This window comes from Rutilus rutilus, assembly GCF_951802725.1.
Source record: "Rutilus rutilus genome assembly, chromosome: 9".
Taxonomy (NCBI): Eukaryota; Metazoa; Chordata; class Actinopteri; order Cypriniformes; family Leuciscidae; genus Rutilus; species Rutilus rutilus.
The window spans coordinates 13,370,900-13,387,187 of NC_140223.1; the positions used below are offsets into that span (position 1 = coordinate 13,370,900).

A 16,288-nucleotide genomic window follows, 5' to 3' on the forward strand; every position below is an offset into this window, starting at 1 on the left:
TAATGACAACCACAGTCACTTCTAAAAAGAAAACCCCAATTGAATTATGAATAAAGATAAGCTAACCCCAACCCTTATCCCAGTAAAGCCCTGCATATAAACACGTCTTCCGTAGCAAAAACTCACAGATTTTGTGCAAGCCTATTACTCAGTATTTCCATACTGTCACTGCGCTGTGACGAAACACAGCCACTGAATGAGAAAGCGAAGCTCAGCCGCAATCAATGACCTCCATCTTCAGATAGGGAAGGAAACAAAAAGTACTTTACCCACATCAACATCTCAGTCTCAGATTCAACATGCTGTCACCCAAATCTTAAGGCTCCATTCATAATAAAAGAGAAAATAAACTCTTATGGAGATTCCACATAAAAAAAATAAATAAAAAAAAAGGGTATCTTTAGACATAGTTCTTGTCACTGTAATAATTATCGGATCATTTTTTCAGGGAAAGTGATGATTCTGATATGGACTAAAATACAACATGAGGATTGATTTGAGTATTTCCTTTCTCTGAAAGAACTTGTGTTAACAGTCATTTGTAGAACAGCAGGTACCTTTGCTTCTCATCTCAATAGCAAATCAGTTGCTAAAAGAAACCACATAACTTAATCTGATACAAAACATGACAAGAACATTTATACCCTCCAAAAGCTCCATCATAAAATCTCACACATGTTCAATTCTGAAAGTGTCAGGCGGATGCATAGTGAAAACGGTTCTCTTTCTGTATTACAGACTAGTGCACTGAAATCAGTAAATGGGCAGTAAATAATATTTAATTTTGTATAGGAAAGTCTAAAATGGGCATATCTGGAGAAAGCCATCTTTTAGCACTCCTGTTCATCTAACTGTTACCAGGTGTTTTCAAACATTTTGCAGCAAATGACCCCAAAATATGATGATTCCCTTTTCTAAAATATAAAGGCAGCTTTATATTATTAGAAAAAAATTATATTGTAATAAAAGAAAACATGCTTTTAAACATAAACTTTCAGTCATTTTCAGTTCACTTTAAATTCATTTGTATAAAGCTTTTCATATGTCACAGTTATGTTCAGATTGTCTTTGCTATCATGGACTTTTAGTTTGTTTTCATTCATTCTCATATGTTCCTTTGTTTGATTTTCCCACCACTCGTAAACTGCCCTGTCAATCATCTTGTCACAGTTAAAATCCTCCATTCAATCTAATTTAATTTCCTACCGTTTCGGAGAGAAATGTAGTTGCACGTTCATCTGTCGTGGGTCTTTCATGCGGAGACTCTCCTCATGTTTTTGCAATTTGAATATAATGATGCATTTAAAAGTTAATGGCTAAACGTATCTTTACAAAAGTTCACAATGCTGCTGCAGATGCAATATAATGTAGACAACATTGAATAAATTAATTTTCGTCAGGTAAGATACTGATAATACATCACTCAAACCCCTTTATCTAAACCTCTCTACATAACCGCCGGACTCGCGCGTCCTTTTTGTAGTTCTAACCGAATCCTCATCCAACGCGCGATGGGTTGTGGGCAATATTAGCCGTAGAGTGTGCATCATAGATATCATATATAAACGCTAGATGTCTTATGGCGCAGTCACTTCCGGCATCACCGTTCGGCCATCTTACGGCAGTGCTCTGTGCATTAAGGTGAATGATCAGCACGTACACAAATCCTCATATCTCGATGAAATCTCGACGGATTTACAAACGGTTTGGTTTCTTACAAACGTTATTAACATGGCTATAATTCCGAATGCTTGAACATGCATGTTATAATTTTTCATATGTATGCAGTTTATGTATGCAGTGTCGTAACTACATCTCTGACGTTTATAACAAACCAAACCGTTTGAAAATCGGTAGAAAATTGAGCAAGTTATGGTTATTTTAAAGTACATGCACCATTAAACGAGTGAGCGAGCACCCTGTCGCAAGATGGCCGCCGTGTGCGGACGTCGACCTCCATTGGCCAACAGCGCGTACGAGGTATCTAGTGTTTATATATCTATGGTGTGCATCGATCTGCACTTCGTATTCTGACCGGAAATAGTAGACCATCCGGGTATCTTTGGAACACTAATTTCAACATACTACGATTTGGATGTACTAATTCTATTTTTGAATAGGCTACTAGGATTTAGGACGGATAGTATGCGAATTGGGATGCGCCATATTTAAGTTCTGTCTTCACCCCTTCACTGCTCCCGTCTGTTTGCCTGTTCTGACAATTATTGATATTAAACACGTATTGGAACCGTATTTTTCATCTTCATCTGTTTACCTGCAACCACCCGTGACAGATGACTGGACCAAATATGAAATATGCAGCAAGATTTTCTGCTGCTCAAATGAGCCCTGATTTCTTTAGTTACACGGAACAATTTTGCCCAGGGGTGTCATTGTAGCAAATCATAGACATATATGTCGACAACACTATAATAAATATCACTCCAAACCAGTTTTAGAGAGAACAAACTACTTCTCGCTAAAAACAAGGGCTGTCAAAGTAATTAGAGTAATTATATTTCAATCATCTGTTGCAGAGCAAGTATGGACTTGATGCTACCATTAGATACACAGACACTCTGCTGTGAGCATGTACATGTATGCTGCTGTTGCATGAATAGACAAATATTAATCCTGTATAGCAGATAGGCAGGTGGTGCTGGGGGAGGTGGAGGATTTCAGAAGAACTCTGATAGTGCGCTGCAGGAATAGCCAAACAACTAATAACAGACTATTTAATGTTGAGCAAGCAATCTCATTGGCTGCAGAATCAGCAGCGACCAATCAACTTGTACTATGAAGTGAAGAAGTGATTGCTTGCAGATTGCATGGAAAGGACCTATCAGCCTGCGAAATCTAGTTTCATGACAGAAACATATATACATATTTTCCATTAACAGTCATTAAAAATGGAAAATGTAATAAAACAATTAGGAAAAAGCACAAATTCAATCTGTTCATCATATAAAGATTGTATCTCAGAAAATTTGGACTAAACACCTCAATTCATATGGATTAGTTTTACGATCTCTTTATGAACTTTTTGAAGCGTCAAAGTAGTTGGATAGCTGTCAATGGAGGGAGAGAAAACTCAGATTTCATCAAAGATGAAGATCTTCATCTGTGCTCCGAAGATGAACGAAAGTCTTACAGGTTTAGAACGACATGAGGGTGAGTAATTAATGACAGAATTTTCATCTTTAAGTAGATGTTTTACAAGTTACCAATTCTTTTAAAAAGCATGTATTTAAAAAGCATGAACTATTCTTTCTGTCATCTGTCTTTGTTTTCTGATCTCAGGACTTCCATCAGCCGATCAGTTTTACAGTTCACAGATCACAGTTCTGCAATTCACAGCCGTTACTTGATATGACTACCCAACTACCCAAATCGGAGAATAAAAAAAAACAAACAAAAAAAACCTAGATCTCAAAACCCACTCACTGGAAATTCTACAATAGAAGAAATACTAATCTTCTCATCTAGTGACCTTGACAGAGGTGTCACGCTTTAAAGGAAGGATACCTACAGGTTAGAAGAAAATGGGAGAATCGTGGAGTTTTTGTGGGTGAAGTTGTCATCACACTCCTCCAGTATGTGAATAATCAACTTAGTCATGACTACGTTTTCTCAGCGTCCTCGCCGCCCTCACAGATAGTATCCCACACATGACCGAATGCTGAACAGAGAGTTATTGAGCATAACAAATATGTCAGGGTTTGCCCCACCCAAAAATGTAGATATGGATATAAAAGATAACCTCCTACAATATACTTCCATGCTATAAACAACTTTTAATGAGTCAACAAAGTAGATAACCATGGAATGATTATGAAACATTCAAAAGGCAAAATGTTCTGACATATGCATGGCCTGATGCACAGCTTATGCTGAGAGCCAGAGAGGAAGTGAGTAGGAAGACCCGATGAGGAATGTGGTTTTCTTTAGCTGTAGTTTCTCAGTAGCTCTGTAGATCTCAGATTGCTCAAAAAAAGGTTCAATTGAATGCATTGAAGTTGCCTGTTGCAGTAAGAACGCAACTGCCCATGCTATCATTCATAGCAGTTCACAAAAGCATTCTCACATTTCACTAGAAGATATAATGAAGTTCCAAACACAAGTTCCTCTTGATCAAGCCTTCTTAGAAGACAGCATGCCAAGTTTGTTTACCATTAATTATTATACTTATATATAATATACTCTGTAGTAGCCTTTATTGTCACTTAGTCACAAGTACCAGCGAAATTAGCCATTTTTTGTGTGACCCAACTGTGCACATGTAAAATGAATGCAGGATTCAAACCGGCCTTTCTGGCATGGGATAACAAGGACGCTAAAGAGCGGAGCATCTAGCACGCTTCTTGAGGCCTGAGGAGTAAGGTTTACTCGCAGAGCTCTTAGTAGCTGGTCTTCATAACACTCACCCTTCTAAACCTCACACCTATCCGGGTCATGGCACCAATGTAGCCCCTCCGGCACTACTCACACCACTCCCAGCAGGATTTGAATGGGCATTTCCGGCAATTTCACTAATGTCACCAGTGTACACAACACTGCTCAGTGCCACTTAAAACGCTACAATGTCTCCGCTTTGGGACATGTCTTAAGTGGCTGTGGGTGTCTCATAGCAATTGGCTCCTAGACATATATTTTACTTGATATTTGCATAAAAGTGAGCATCTCTCAACTTTTGGATGCTCTCAGCCTCTCTCAATGCTTTCTCTGACCCGCTGTCAATCCAACAATTCACAGCACGCGAGTGAAGCTGAAACTCCATAGGAATTAATTGAAAACCCTAGCTCTGCTTTGCTCGCTCCATGCTATGGGACATTTACCATTATACACCCTAATGTGTGACATCATTTAGAACAGAATCAGGCCAAAACGATTAGTTTAACACTGTAAAGCTCATAGATTTCCCACTTCTTTTTACCCCTAAGCGAAGAATGAAAAAGACTTTCGCCATGAGTATATTGAGGCCTTTACGCTAGAAACGCAAGAGGCATCAAAACGGTACATTGTGCAGAATGAAGCACACTTTTTCTTACAATTACCTCTCAAAAAATAGCAGTTTGTTTCAACTGCTTGAAGTTAAATATCCAATTTATCCATTTGCTGACTGAGAAACAGCTCAAAATGATTCAGTGAGACAGCACGGTCCTACAAATCAAACTGAATTATGTAATTCAGACCGTTTTTCAAGCCCATTTGGCCACTCAAAATAATGTATATTTCATGCAAACTATTAATTTGCATTGCTAATTCTGATTTTATAAATGTGATTTTATAAATACTCACAAAAATAATAAATACAAAATAATTATGGAATGAACAAATCCTCCTTTGCATGTCATGATGACACATGATTACTTAAAGGAACAGTCACCCAAAAATGAAAACTGTCATCATTTATTCACCCCCATGTCAGTCCAAACCCATGCTATTATCTTTTCCACAATTGGATGTAAAGATATTGCATAATTGCATACAAAGTATAATGGTAAATTGGGGGGTATGAATTAGCAATTTCAAGAAATTGCCTTTTTATTTTTGTTTTACTTAATACATATATATATATATATATATATATATATATATATATATATATATATATATATAATTAGTGAATATGAATATGAATTTATTTTTTTTGCCATTCCAGTCCCCATGAACTGTCACTGTAAGGAAAACATCCAAGATTCTTAAAAACGTCTCCTGTTGTGTTCCAGTGAAAAATAACAGCATGTGGGTTTTGAATGTCATTATGGTGAATAAATAATCAACAATCATTTTTATTTTTAGATTTACCATTCCTATAAATAATCAAGCCAACCAGTGTCTGGTTTTTATCATCCTGTGGGTGTCAAAGTTGCTCTGCTTTAAACAGGCCTGCTCTCACAAAAGTCATCGAGAGACTGCTGAACCTCAGATGTTAACTGCTGTTTCTCACTTCCTACAGACCACCACCATGCACTTCGCTTGCTGCATGCCAACTCCGGAAACATCTAGCCCCTATAAATGTTTGCATGAACTGCGTCAGTTGAACAACTAATGAAGTTTTTTTCTGGCTTGCGGTTTAGTGAGCTGCTGTCAAATGCTTTCATGAACTGAATCAAATGAAAAACATAACGATGATCACCAGAGATTAAAGAGGAAATGTTGTTAAAGAGGAAACCGAAGTCAGAAACCACTAGTAAAAATGCTTCTACAGTATTTTTCATTATGCACATGTAATATATTTTTATATTATGAACAAAATAATTTTAGTGTATTACATTTTATTTATGTATATAATGTAATAATGGAACAATTGTTTTAAAGAGTGATCTGCATTTTCATGGGTTTAAAATAAAATATATATTTATTATAAGAGACAAAAACAACTGTGCATCAAAACCACTTTAAAATATACTTGAAATAAATTTGCAACCACTGAATGTTTTCATCTTTGACAAGCCAAACATGTCAGTTTCTGAATAACATGCAATTTAAGCCACTAAATAAACTTTAATCTGTAAAATAAGCATAATTAACTAAGCAAAAAGCATTTCAAATGTCTCCAGCACGTTTTAAAACTACCCAAAAAATCGAATATAGTTCAACCCTTACGCATGTTATCATGTCCGTCAAAAATGTATGTTGGCTGTCGGTTAGGCTATTAGAACTAAAAACATCAACATAACACACTCATGGGCAACAATCACTTCCCTGAATACTTGCCGGCTAAGACACAAATAAATATTACCTTATAATCCATCAGTTTTCAAATCTACATCTTTTGAATATCACAACATCGATGTCTGTCAAAATATAACATGCACAATGCATGGTAATGTTTATGAGAAGCAGAGTTCCAGCAAGTACATGCATTCAAAACCCACACTACCGGATGTTTTGACTACGTCATCGCTTTCCAAGAAGAGGGAGAAAATGGGGGCCTGAGCGGCTTCAACATGCTGTCTGTCAGAGACAATAACCCGCATAATACTGCACATAACACTCGTGAGTATAAATTTGTCCGTCAATTGCTGAAATTGAATCGGAATGATCTGGGAACAGTGAAATACTTCACACTGCATGCTAAAGAGAATAAACACCAATCCAACAGAAAAACTTTGGCGAGTTAGTGAATATTGTATAATGTGTTCTTTTTGACGGACGTTTTTTATTTACAAACTGATTCTGACATTTTTTGTTTGAATATTTTCAATAATTTTCTATTCTTGACTGATCTTTTTTCCCCCCATCATTTTGCCAACAGATGAACTGTTGAATGAGTGATCTGGAGATGAGTCCCTGTACTCTCATATGCTGATGAAATATAATAAACTTGACAGGTGATTTTTAAATAAAATGTACTTTGAATACTATCTTCTGATTTGTTTAAAATAATAAGGCAATTATCAAAGTTTGATAAAATGTTTAATTTTCCATTAAAAGACGATACATTTTTACATGATTTCATACATGTAATTACCCCTTAGCAGATTTCGACACACACACACACACACACATACATTAAACAAAAAAATATAGAAATATGACCACATTTTCCTTGACATCAGATATGAATACAGATCCATATTACATCACACACATGATATTGCTTAACAGGAAATCACCCGAGACTAGAGGACGTCATTAATCACAATGAGGATGATGTGATCGTTCTACTCTCTGAAGACACTTGACATTTCATCAATGTATATGGTGACCTTTGAAGTCATTTTTATGTGGAAATGGTTCAGCTTGAGAAAAAGGCTTCGCTATGTTTTTGTGGTGAGACTGAAAATCAAGACATGGAGACAAATTTTGAGTCAGAGAATGAGAAAAACAATAAGAGAAGCGTTCTCATTAAAACAAGGTGTGTTGCTTTTCCCTAGCTGTGGGAAAGCGATCATAACCAGTTATGAATCATCCCCATCACTGACACCTTCACTTCAGAAGCGTGATTCACACTTTTCACAGAAATAAAAAATAAATAAATTGACAGACGTTATCACATCATAACATGGAAATAATTACGGTTACAACGAGTGCTGTAAATAAAGAAAATATGGACTAAATTAGATTCTTTCAGGATGCATGTACACTATTTACAGGCATTGAGAGAATGATATATGAGCAGTGATGGCCATTATTTCTTGTCAACGATTCTGCTGATTGAAAACGGAGGCAAATTCTTTATCCCGAATTTCCTGTAGAGATACACACAGCAACCAATCATTCCACATTTATTCTGTAAAACAGAATAGGCTATACCATTAACACACAGACATTGGGTTTTCATGTTTTATTGGGACTTTCTATCGACAATGATTTTTATACTGTACAAACATATTCTATCCCCTACCCATAAACCTACCCATAAAGAACTTTCTCCACTTTTACATTTTCCAAAAAACATATATGATGTAAGCTGATTTCCTCATGGGGAACAAATTTGGTCCCCATTACATAGGCACCACAAACCCACACACACACATAAACAAACATTAGTCCACTTACTTTAAAATTTTGTCTTTCACCGAATGGTCTGTTAAGGAAAAAATGGAAGCAAATATCATAATTATTTTCTCACAGTTTTCTCAAGGACATTGATTATTATTTTAAATTTTTTTTAGACAGTAATGAGGATGCTGCTTACTTTTGCGCTTGCAGCATTTGATTTTCTTGCAGCATATCTGCATCAAACATATCAGCAGGAACACTCCCAAGATCCCAAACGCCACGGCTATCCCAATCGATGTGGAGCTATCTGGAAGATTTTTTTAATTTATTTAATTCTTTATTTGACAGGGACAATGGACAATGGACAGTATAAAAACTGCCCCAGAATTAGCTACAAAGCTAAATTTCATCTGCTGTGCCTGGGCAGGAGATCACATTACATACCAAAAGATCAAAAGATCATTACATAAGGTAAAATTGACATGACATAAAATGAAAAATATATACAACATTTAATCCATCACATAACAATAAAAACTGCAATCCAAATTACTACCGTACATCCCCTAATATACATATTATTAACAGCTCTTACACTCTCAGAAAAAAAGCTGTCACTGTGGCGGTACCTTTTCAAAAGGTACACCTTTGTACCTAAAGAGTGCATTTAAGTCCCTCAAAGGTACATATTGGTATCAAACGTGTACATTTTAGTACCTAAATGGTACATATTAGAACCCTTTTGAAGGGTACTGTCCCAGTGACAGCTTTTGTACCTTTTTTTCTGAGAGTGTACAGAAAAAGCTGATCGACCAAACTCAGTTATTCTAAAATGTGCTTCACAGTCACTTCTTGACGAAGCTCTTGTTTGTCTGATATTTTCTGTACGCGAAGAAACATATGCTTTTAAGGATGAGGGTGCAAGATAATTAACAATTCTGGACATTAAACAACAATTGTAAAACGTAACAAAATTGTCAAAGGTAAAAAATGTTAATTAAAAAATTTTAATTATAAAACAACGATGACATCTATCAGGTTTCTTGTCAAATACTTTTAAAGCACATTTATATAAGGTTTATAAAGGTTTAAGAATAGGTTTTCCTGCTTGTGATCATGAATACAGTAAGAAAAATTAGAAAAAAACTCAAAGAAAGCAAATACATTCTTGCAGCTTCTATTGAAATAAATTTCATAAATTATAAAATGTGTAAGTTGAGATGTCACTGCACAGACAATTTTTTAAATATGCTTTTCAAATGTTAAATGAGTGTCTAAGATAACTCCAAGATATTTAAATTCTGGCACAATTTGTAATTTTTCACCATTAACTAATATATCTGGCAGTTTTCCTAACATTTAATGTTAAACAATACTGGGTAAGATCCCATCACATAACTCAAAAAACAAAAAAAACAATGGCATCAAAACTGCAGGACACAATTCCTTAACAAAGCACTTTTACAGACAAAGACTAAATTTCACACAGTGATATAAACATATAAATTTTACTTTCGGCAGCACCTATTATGCCCATGTTTTCAAGATATATAAAATAAGTCTCTAATGTCCCCCGAGTGTGTATGTGAAGTTTTAGCTGAAAATACTCCACAGATAATTTTTTATAGCAAGTTAAAATTGCCACTTTTTGGGGGTGAGCAAAAACGTGTCGTTTTTGTGTATCCCTTTAAATGCAAATGAGCTGCTGTTCCCTGCCCCCTTTCTAGAAGATGGTGGAGCTTTAAAGGAACACTCCACCGTTTTTTGAAATAGGGCTTATTCACCTTCTTTCCTACATTTAGATAGGTGGGCAAATGCATTTTTGTCTCAGTGCATGCATTGTTTTAGTTTGACAGGGTCGGCGCTAGCTTAGCTTAGCATAATGAATGGAATCCTTTGTTGCCAGCTAGCATGTCCTGAGTAAAAGTAATATAAAAAAAAAAAAAAACACCTAATTACTTCTTGTGGCATGCGTATTCACAACGAGTACAAATAGCGATGCAGATTAACACTAGGCGATTTCCTATGCAGATATTGACATGGGACTATATTAGGGGGAAGCACAGGAGAAGCACTGCTACTTGGGCTCAGAGATATCACGCCCAAGTAGCAGTGCTTCGCCTGTGCTTCCCCCTAATATAGTCCTTAATATATATGTCAATATCTGCCTAGGAAATCACCTAGTGTTAACTATTTGTACTTGTTGTGAATACGCAGGCCACAAGAAATAATTAGGTGTTTTTATTTATTTTTTATATCACTTTTACTCAGGACATGCTAGCTGGCAACAAAGGATTCCATTCATTATGCTAAGCTAAGCTAGCGCTGACCCTGTCAAACTAAAACAATGCATGCACTGAGACAAAAATGCATTTGCCCACCTATCTAAAGGTAGGAAAGAAGGTGAATAAGCCCTATTTCAAAAAACGGTGGAGTGTTCCTTTAAGAGCTCTATGGCAACAAAACAGGAAAATCTCACACACTGAAACTGTCAGCAGTGTTCAGCCTACAGAGCGAGAGAATATATGAGTAAGAACACGTATAGTTTGGTTTAATTACAGTCATAACTTTTATCCACTATTAGTACAAGCTTGTTGTAGCCCGTCCAAATGATGCGGCCAAAAATGTATTGATGAGTTTTATGAAGTTTATTGTACATCACACAAAATATGAAGTGGTTCACTCAGGGCGGGATCTATGCTAATAGGGCCAGTCATGGGCGGGGCTTCCCTACTCTTTGGTAAGAGTAGGGGGAAATCTGAAACCAGAGATTGTTAATTATTTATGGAGATTATAAAAAAAGTATTGGGTGGATTTTTTACAATTATAGGCTGGTTGTTTACACACACTGTAGACACACATCTGTGTTCAAACACCTTATAAAAAAAATGAATTTAGCATAATAGGTCCCCTTTAATGGCATTCTTAAAACAAGGATACTAAATAGTGTGCTCACACCCTGTTGGACTAATGCTGCATACCAGCTCACAAAAAATAGTATCCAATTGAGGGTTTGCACCTACGTCATGGTTTAGTCAGTTACCCGAATGCCTGGCCATATTGGAGATACTCGGATGTAAACAACAGCATGGATTGCACTGTTTATGTACTACTGAACACATTGTTACACTAATTTATGATGTCTAAACCACAGAAAAAATAAGTGGAAGCTGCTAAATCATATAGAGAAGGATTTAGTAAGCAGGAAAGAGCAGGACATTTTGACAAACTAAGGTTAATATGTGGTAAAGATCCGAACGAGGACTGACGACTCGACAATTCTTCCTTCTATTTCTTATCCTGACAGGCTACGTTCAGATTGTCAGTCCAAATCCGATTTTTGTTCATATCTGATTTAAATCTGATCAGAATTAGCTAATGTGAACAGCAAAAAAAATCACATGAAATCCGTTTCAAACTACATCCATATGTGGTTTTCCATATCCAATATTCTGAGTTTTCCAACTTGTGACTAATAGCTTGACAAAAAAACACACAGCACAAACATGGGCACAAACATAGTTGCAATACACTATTAATCACAACAATTGCTTGTTCTGAATGCTAAGTGCTAACTGCTTAAAGCAAAGGCCTGTTAGCTTAGCATAATGCGTGATAGACCTGTGCTATTTAAAAGTCGAACGAATGCACGACCAGTCCCTGACCAGAATAAACTTAGCCTATTCATTGTGAAAACATGTTGAAAACAAAAACACATTTAATTCATTTATATTTATTCATTCAGCAGATGCTTTTATCCAAAGCAACTTCACAAGAAATTTGTCATAAGACTAACATAGCGCTTTTAAATGCTTGAAACCTAAGAAATGTGATGTCTTCCGGTTAGAGGAGCTTTTTTTATGAACAGCAGTATTGAGTTTCTTACCCATGATGCCTTTTTCTTGAGAATAGCTGTACTTTTGTTATGATGTGCCCTGAAGAAGAGTTGAAGTAGATGCTCCTTTAAAAACAAATATTTTTCTAATACAGTGCTAACTTGCTATGTCGCTAACTTGCTTTGTGTGTGTCTGTAGCCTGAGAAAAGCTGCTTTTTTCTAAACTGGTCTGTCTTCATTCTCTTTTTTTAACATTGTCTGGTCCACCCTTTCACATTGGTGCTTCATTTTCACCTGACTACTATCACTTGTTCTGATTGCTTCTTTAGCTTACTGGCTACATAGTTTAGTTTATCACTGACGGCATCTCTTTCAGTCACACCAAGTTTGACGCTCTGTTTCCATTTTCATTTTCATGAGGTGATTTAAGTACAAATGTGGCATTCTTAAGTACTAGAATATTTTTATTTGAAATAAACTTTCTGTTCTGGTAAATGTGTAGTATTTCACAGAATGTCTTCATGCCATCTTCTTATATACACCTACGTTTGTCACCTAGTTTAATGTCTGTCTGGTTATGAATCAGATGGAATCATTTTCTGCTTTCTCATTCCTTACAGTGCACACTTTGTGGGGGTGGAGCGGTTTAGGTACATGTGCATGTGGTACGTGCTGCCCTCTGTTGTTCACTAAATGAAATGCAGCAACCTGGTGGCTAACTTGTAGCCTGGTAATACCAGACTCTGCTACTTCACTTTGCTTCGTAGACAGAGTCTGGAATAGCGTAATAGAGAAGTGTGTTCTCTCTCGTGGGGGGGCGCTTGTCTGAAGTTTAAAATCATTGGTTACCCGTAAGCCAATCACATAACGTTTGGTTATGGCGTGTGTTATGCGCATGCTCAGCCGCATCTAACTTCCACTGTAAACGCATGTATGATGCAAAAACTAAACCATCGAGCGAAATACCGGAGTGAACATGGCTGTGAACGACTTTTGCAGATTATGTGAAGTAAATCTACGCATCCACGGTACAATCAGCGTCTACGTCACGGCTCTCAGCCCGCCCTCTGTTCGTTGATTGGCCCGGCTGTTTTCAGGCCGGTGGAAAACTGAAAGATAGGCTGCTATCTCAGACTGACTACAGGAGCGAAATGAAATTAGCGGAAGCAGGAAGTCTGACGTAGTCAGGCTAGCTAACTTGACCACATGTGTGAGTTTCTAATTCAGTGGAGTGATGTAGCACAAAAAAAGACTCCCATCATGGCTTTTCTCTCACAGAATGAAATAAAATTCCCTTTAATTCAAAAGTAGCTTGTATAAGACAGTACAGGAAACATGAGGGAAGACATACAAAACCAGAAAGATAAAGTTCAGCCTTCTGAATGAGAAACCGTTAACCACTGAACAGTCATGCATTTATCATCTGTATTGTCTTGAATGAGCCAGACAAAGTTACAAAAGAAACCCTTTTGATAATAAATGCATGGAGAGTAAGGCGGGTGACGTTTACAAAAGCATGCAAAAACAAGCCTTTTCTTCTGAAGCAATATAGATTTTTGTGAGGAACATACTAAAGTAGCTCTCTGTGACACCTTCATGAGTCTCTGATGTCTCTTCGATTAATTGGTTGATGCAATTCACAGAACCAGTATGCATGTTCACAAATCTGATTGATTCTCTTCTTGAGTTCAACTCAGTGATCTGGTCACATTGGTCAACAGATCATAATTGAATAATAATGTGACATTTTATTCATAAGACTAGAAAAATAACACATGAATTGATACTTTAAAGAGCTAGCACATTTTTTAAAATTTCTGTTTGTTGTAATTGCATGGAAGCAGGCACGTGCACAGGTAGGGCTCAACCTGTGCAGAGCACATGCCCTTTTTGCCCTTACACTCCGAAGTGCCCTTTTTTGGGTGGTGTTTTTTTTTTTTTTTTTTTTTTTTTAATCAATGCTATTGGTTACCATTTACGTCTGTCTGTCTGTTTTACAAATATTTAGCCAATGAAAGTTCTTAAAATGAACTTGTGTAAATCGTATTCGATCCTCAAGCTGTCAGTAAGCTGATAACTCCGCCCCCTCTATATCACTGAATCCTGAAGTTCCACAGCAGCCGCACAGTAAACAGCTGCTGAACGAAGTTTTGCGAAGGGTAAATAAATATCTTGTTGTTTGAATAAGTAGGCTACTACTAAACACTATGTCTATAAAGGCTAGTATTTTATTTATTTAATGTCTGACTCACTGAGACATGTGGGACGTCGCCTGAGACTGAGAGGTAGGCTACGGCTAGCATTTGCCATCTATAGTCATAGCCAATACATAGACACTTAAATAGCCTGTGCATACAGTAGCATTTCATCTTTTATAAAATGCGATTTTGGCCAAATTTATTTTACAGCAGGAAAAACTGAGCGCCCATATAGGTACAACAAACTAGTTTGTAACCTGTTGATGAAAATGTAATGTGATACCGCCGGCGCCGTTTTAATGACGGACAAAAAATGCACATTTGCACACATTCGCTGGTCAAAAACTATATACTGAAGTAATACAACAACATATAATTTGTTTTTACCATCGGAAAAATAACAGGTGCGCCCCCGCGCTGTTTCGTACTGGAACTTACACAAAGCTACGAGTGATCCTCGTCACCTAGGTAACATATATTTCTAAGACGTAAGACATTTCTTCTTTGATTTATGATTGCTGATACACTTAATTTATTAACATTTAGACTAATCATGTTATGGTTAATTCAAGGCTGTTAATATGCACGTATTATCTAGCTAATTTTTTAATCTATAGCCTATATTCTATACTCTCCGCTCGTCCTCACATGGTTTTACTCATAGACTGTAAAAAATAGGTTTTACTACAGTAATATTGTAGTAGTGACTTAAAAAAAAACATTACAGAAGATCACTGTGAAATCTTTATATTGTATCATGCACAATGTAATTCATGATTTAATTCATTCCAAGGCTTCATTTATTTGATCCAAAATACAGCAAAAACAGTAATATTGTGAAATATTTTTACAATTTAAAATAACTGTTTTCTATTTGAATATATTTTAAAATGTAATTTATTTCTGTGATCAAAGCTGCATTTTCAGCATCATTACTCCAGTTCAGTACTCTTCAGTGTCACGTGATCCTTCAGAAATGCTTTTCACTGCAACTGTAGGCCTACTTTTCACACTATTTTTTATTTTATTTTTTTATTGCTGGCTTATTTTAATTCATTACATTTATATAGCGCTTTTTCTGAGACCTCAAAGCACTTTACATAGAAGGGGGAATCTCCTCAACCACCACCAATGTGCAGCATCCACCTGGATGATGCGACGGCAGCCATATTGCGCCAGAACGCCCACCACACACCAGCTTACTGGTGGAGAGGAGACAGAGTGATGAAGCCAATCAGTATATGAGGATGAAAGTGAGAAATTTTAGAGAAAGTGTAGTGAATAAGAGACCTTCAAGAGACCAACATCCCTGGCTCACAGAAGGTTGCTGTTAGGTTTAAAGAAGCCCTTAAAACATGTGTATCTATATTATTATTATTATGGTTGTTATTAATCGTGAATAAATCTAAAGCTTTTGAGACTATTATTTTGTGTTATTGAAAATGGGAGGTGGGGTGCCCTTTTTTTAGTTTCAGCACATGCCCCTCAAAAGGTCTGTGCACGGCCCTGCATGGAAGGAGCACAATATTATTCAAAATGTTTAATTTGGTGTTTCACAGAAGAAAGAAAGTCATACAAGTAAATAATGAAACTTTTCATATTTGAATAATGCTCTGACAATAAGTTATTCTAACCAGCCTCAATGCATTTGCAGTAATTTTCCTTTTTTTAATTTTATTATCTGCCAGCTATCGCACATGCTGACATTTTAATGTCTCATTAAAATTCAGAACCACCCTTTCCTATAGCAAGTGAGAATATCTTAACCACATAAACAGTATATAACTGAGTGAGGTACTTTTT

General features: G+C 36.4%; 1 long non-coding RNA gene across 1 annotated transcript; it reads right to left on the minus strand.

The window, feature by feature from the left end:
* Positions 1 to 7,405: 7,405 nt before the first annotated feature.
* On the minus strand, positions 7,406 to 12,513 carry LOC311297630. The gene is made up of 4 exons (XR_014628851.1): positions 12,338 to 12,513; positions 8,648 to 8,758; positions 8,509 to 8,536; positions 7,406 to 8,198 (listed from the first exon to the last, which is right to left on the minus strand). It is a non-coding gene; the product is annotated as an uncharacterized lncRNA (long non-coding RNA).
* Positions 12,514 to 16,288: the final 3,775 nt, after the last annotated feature.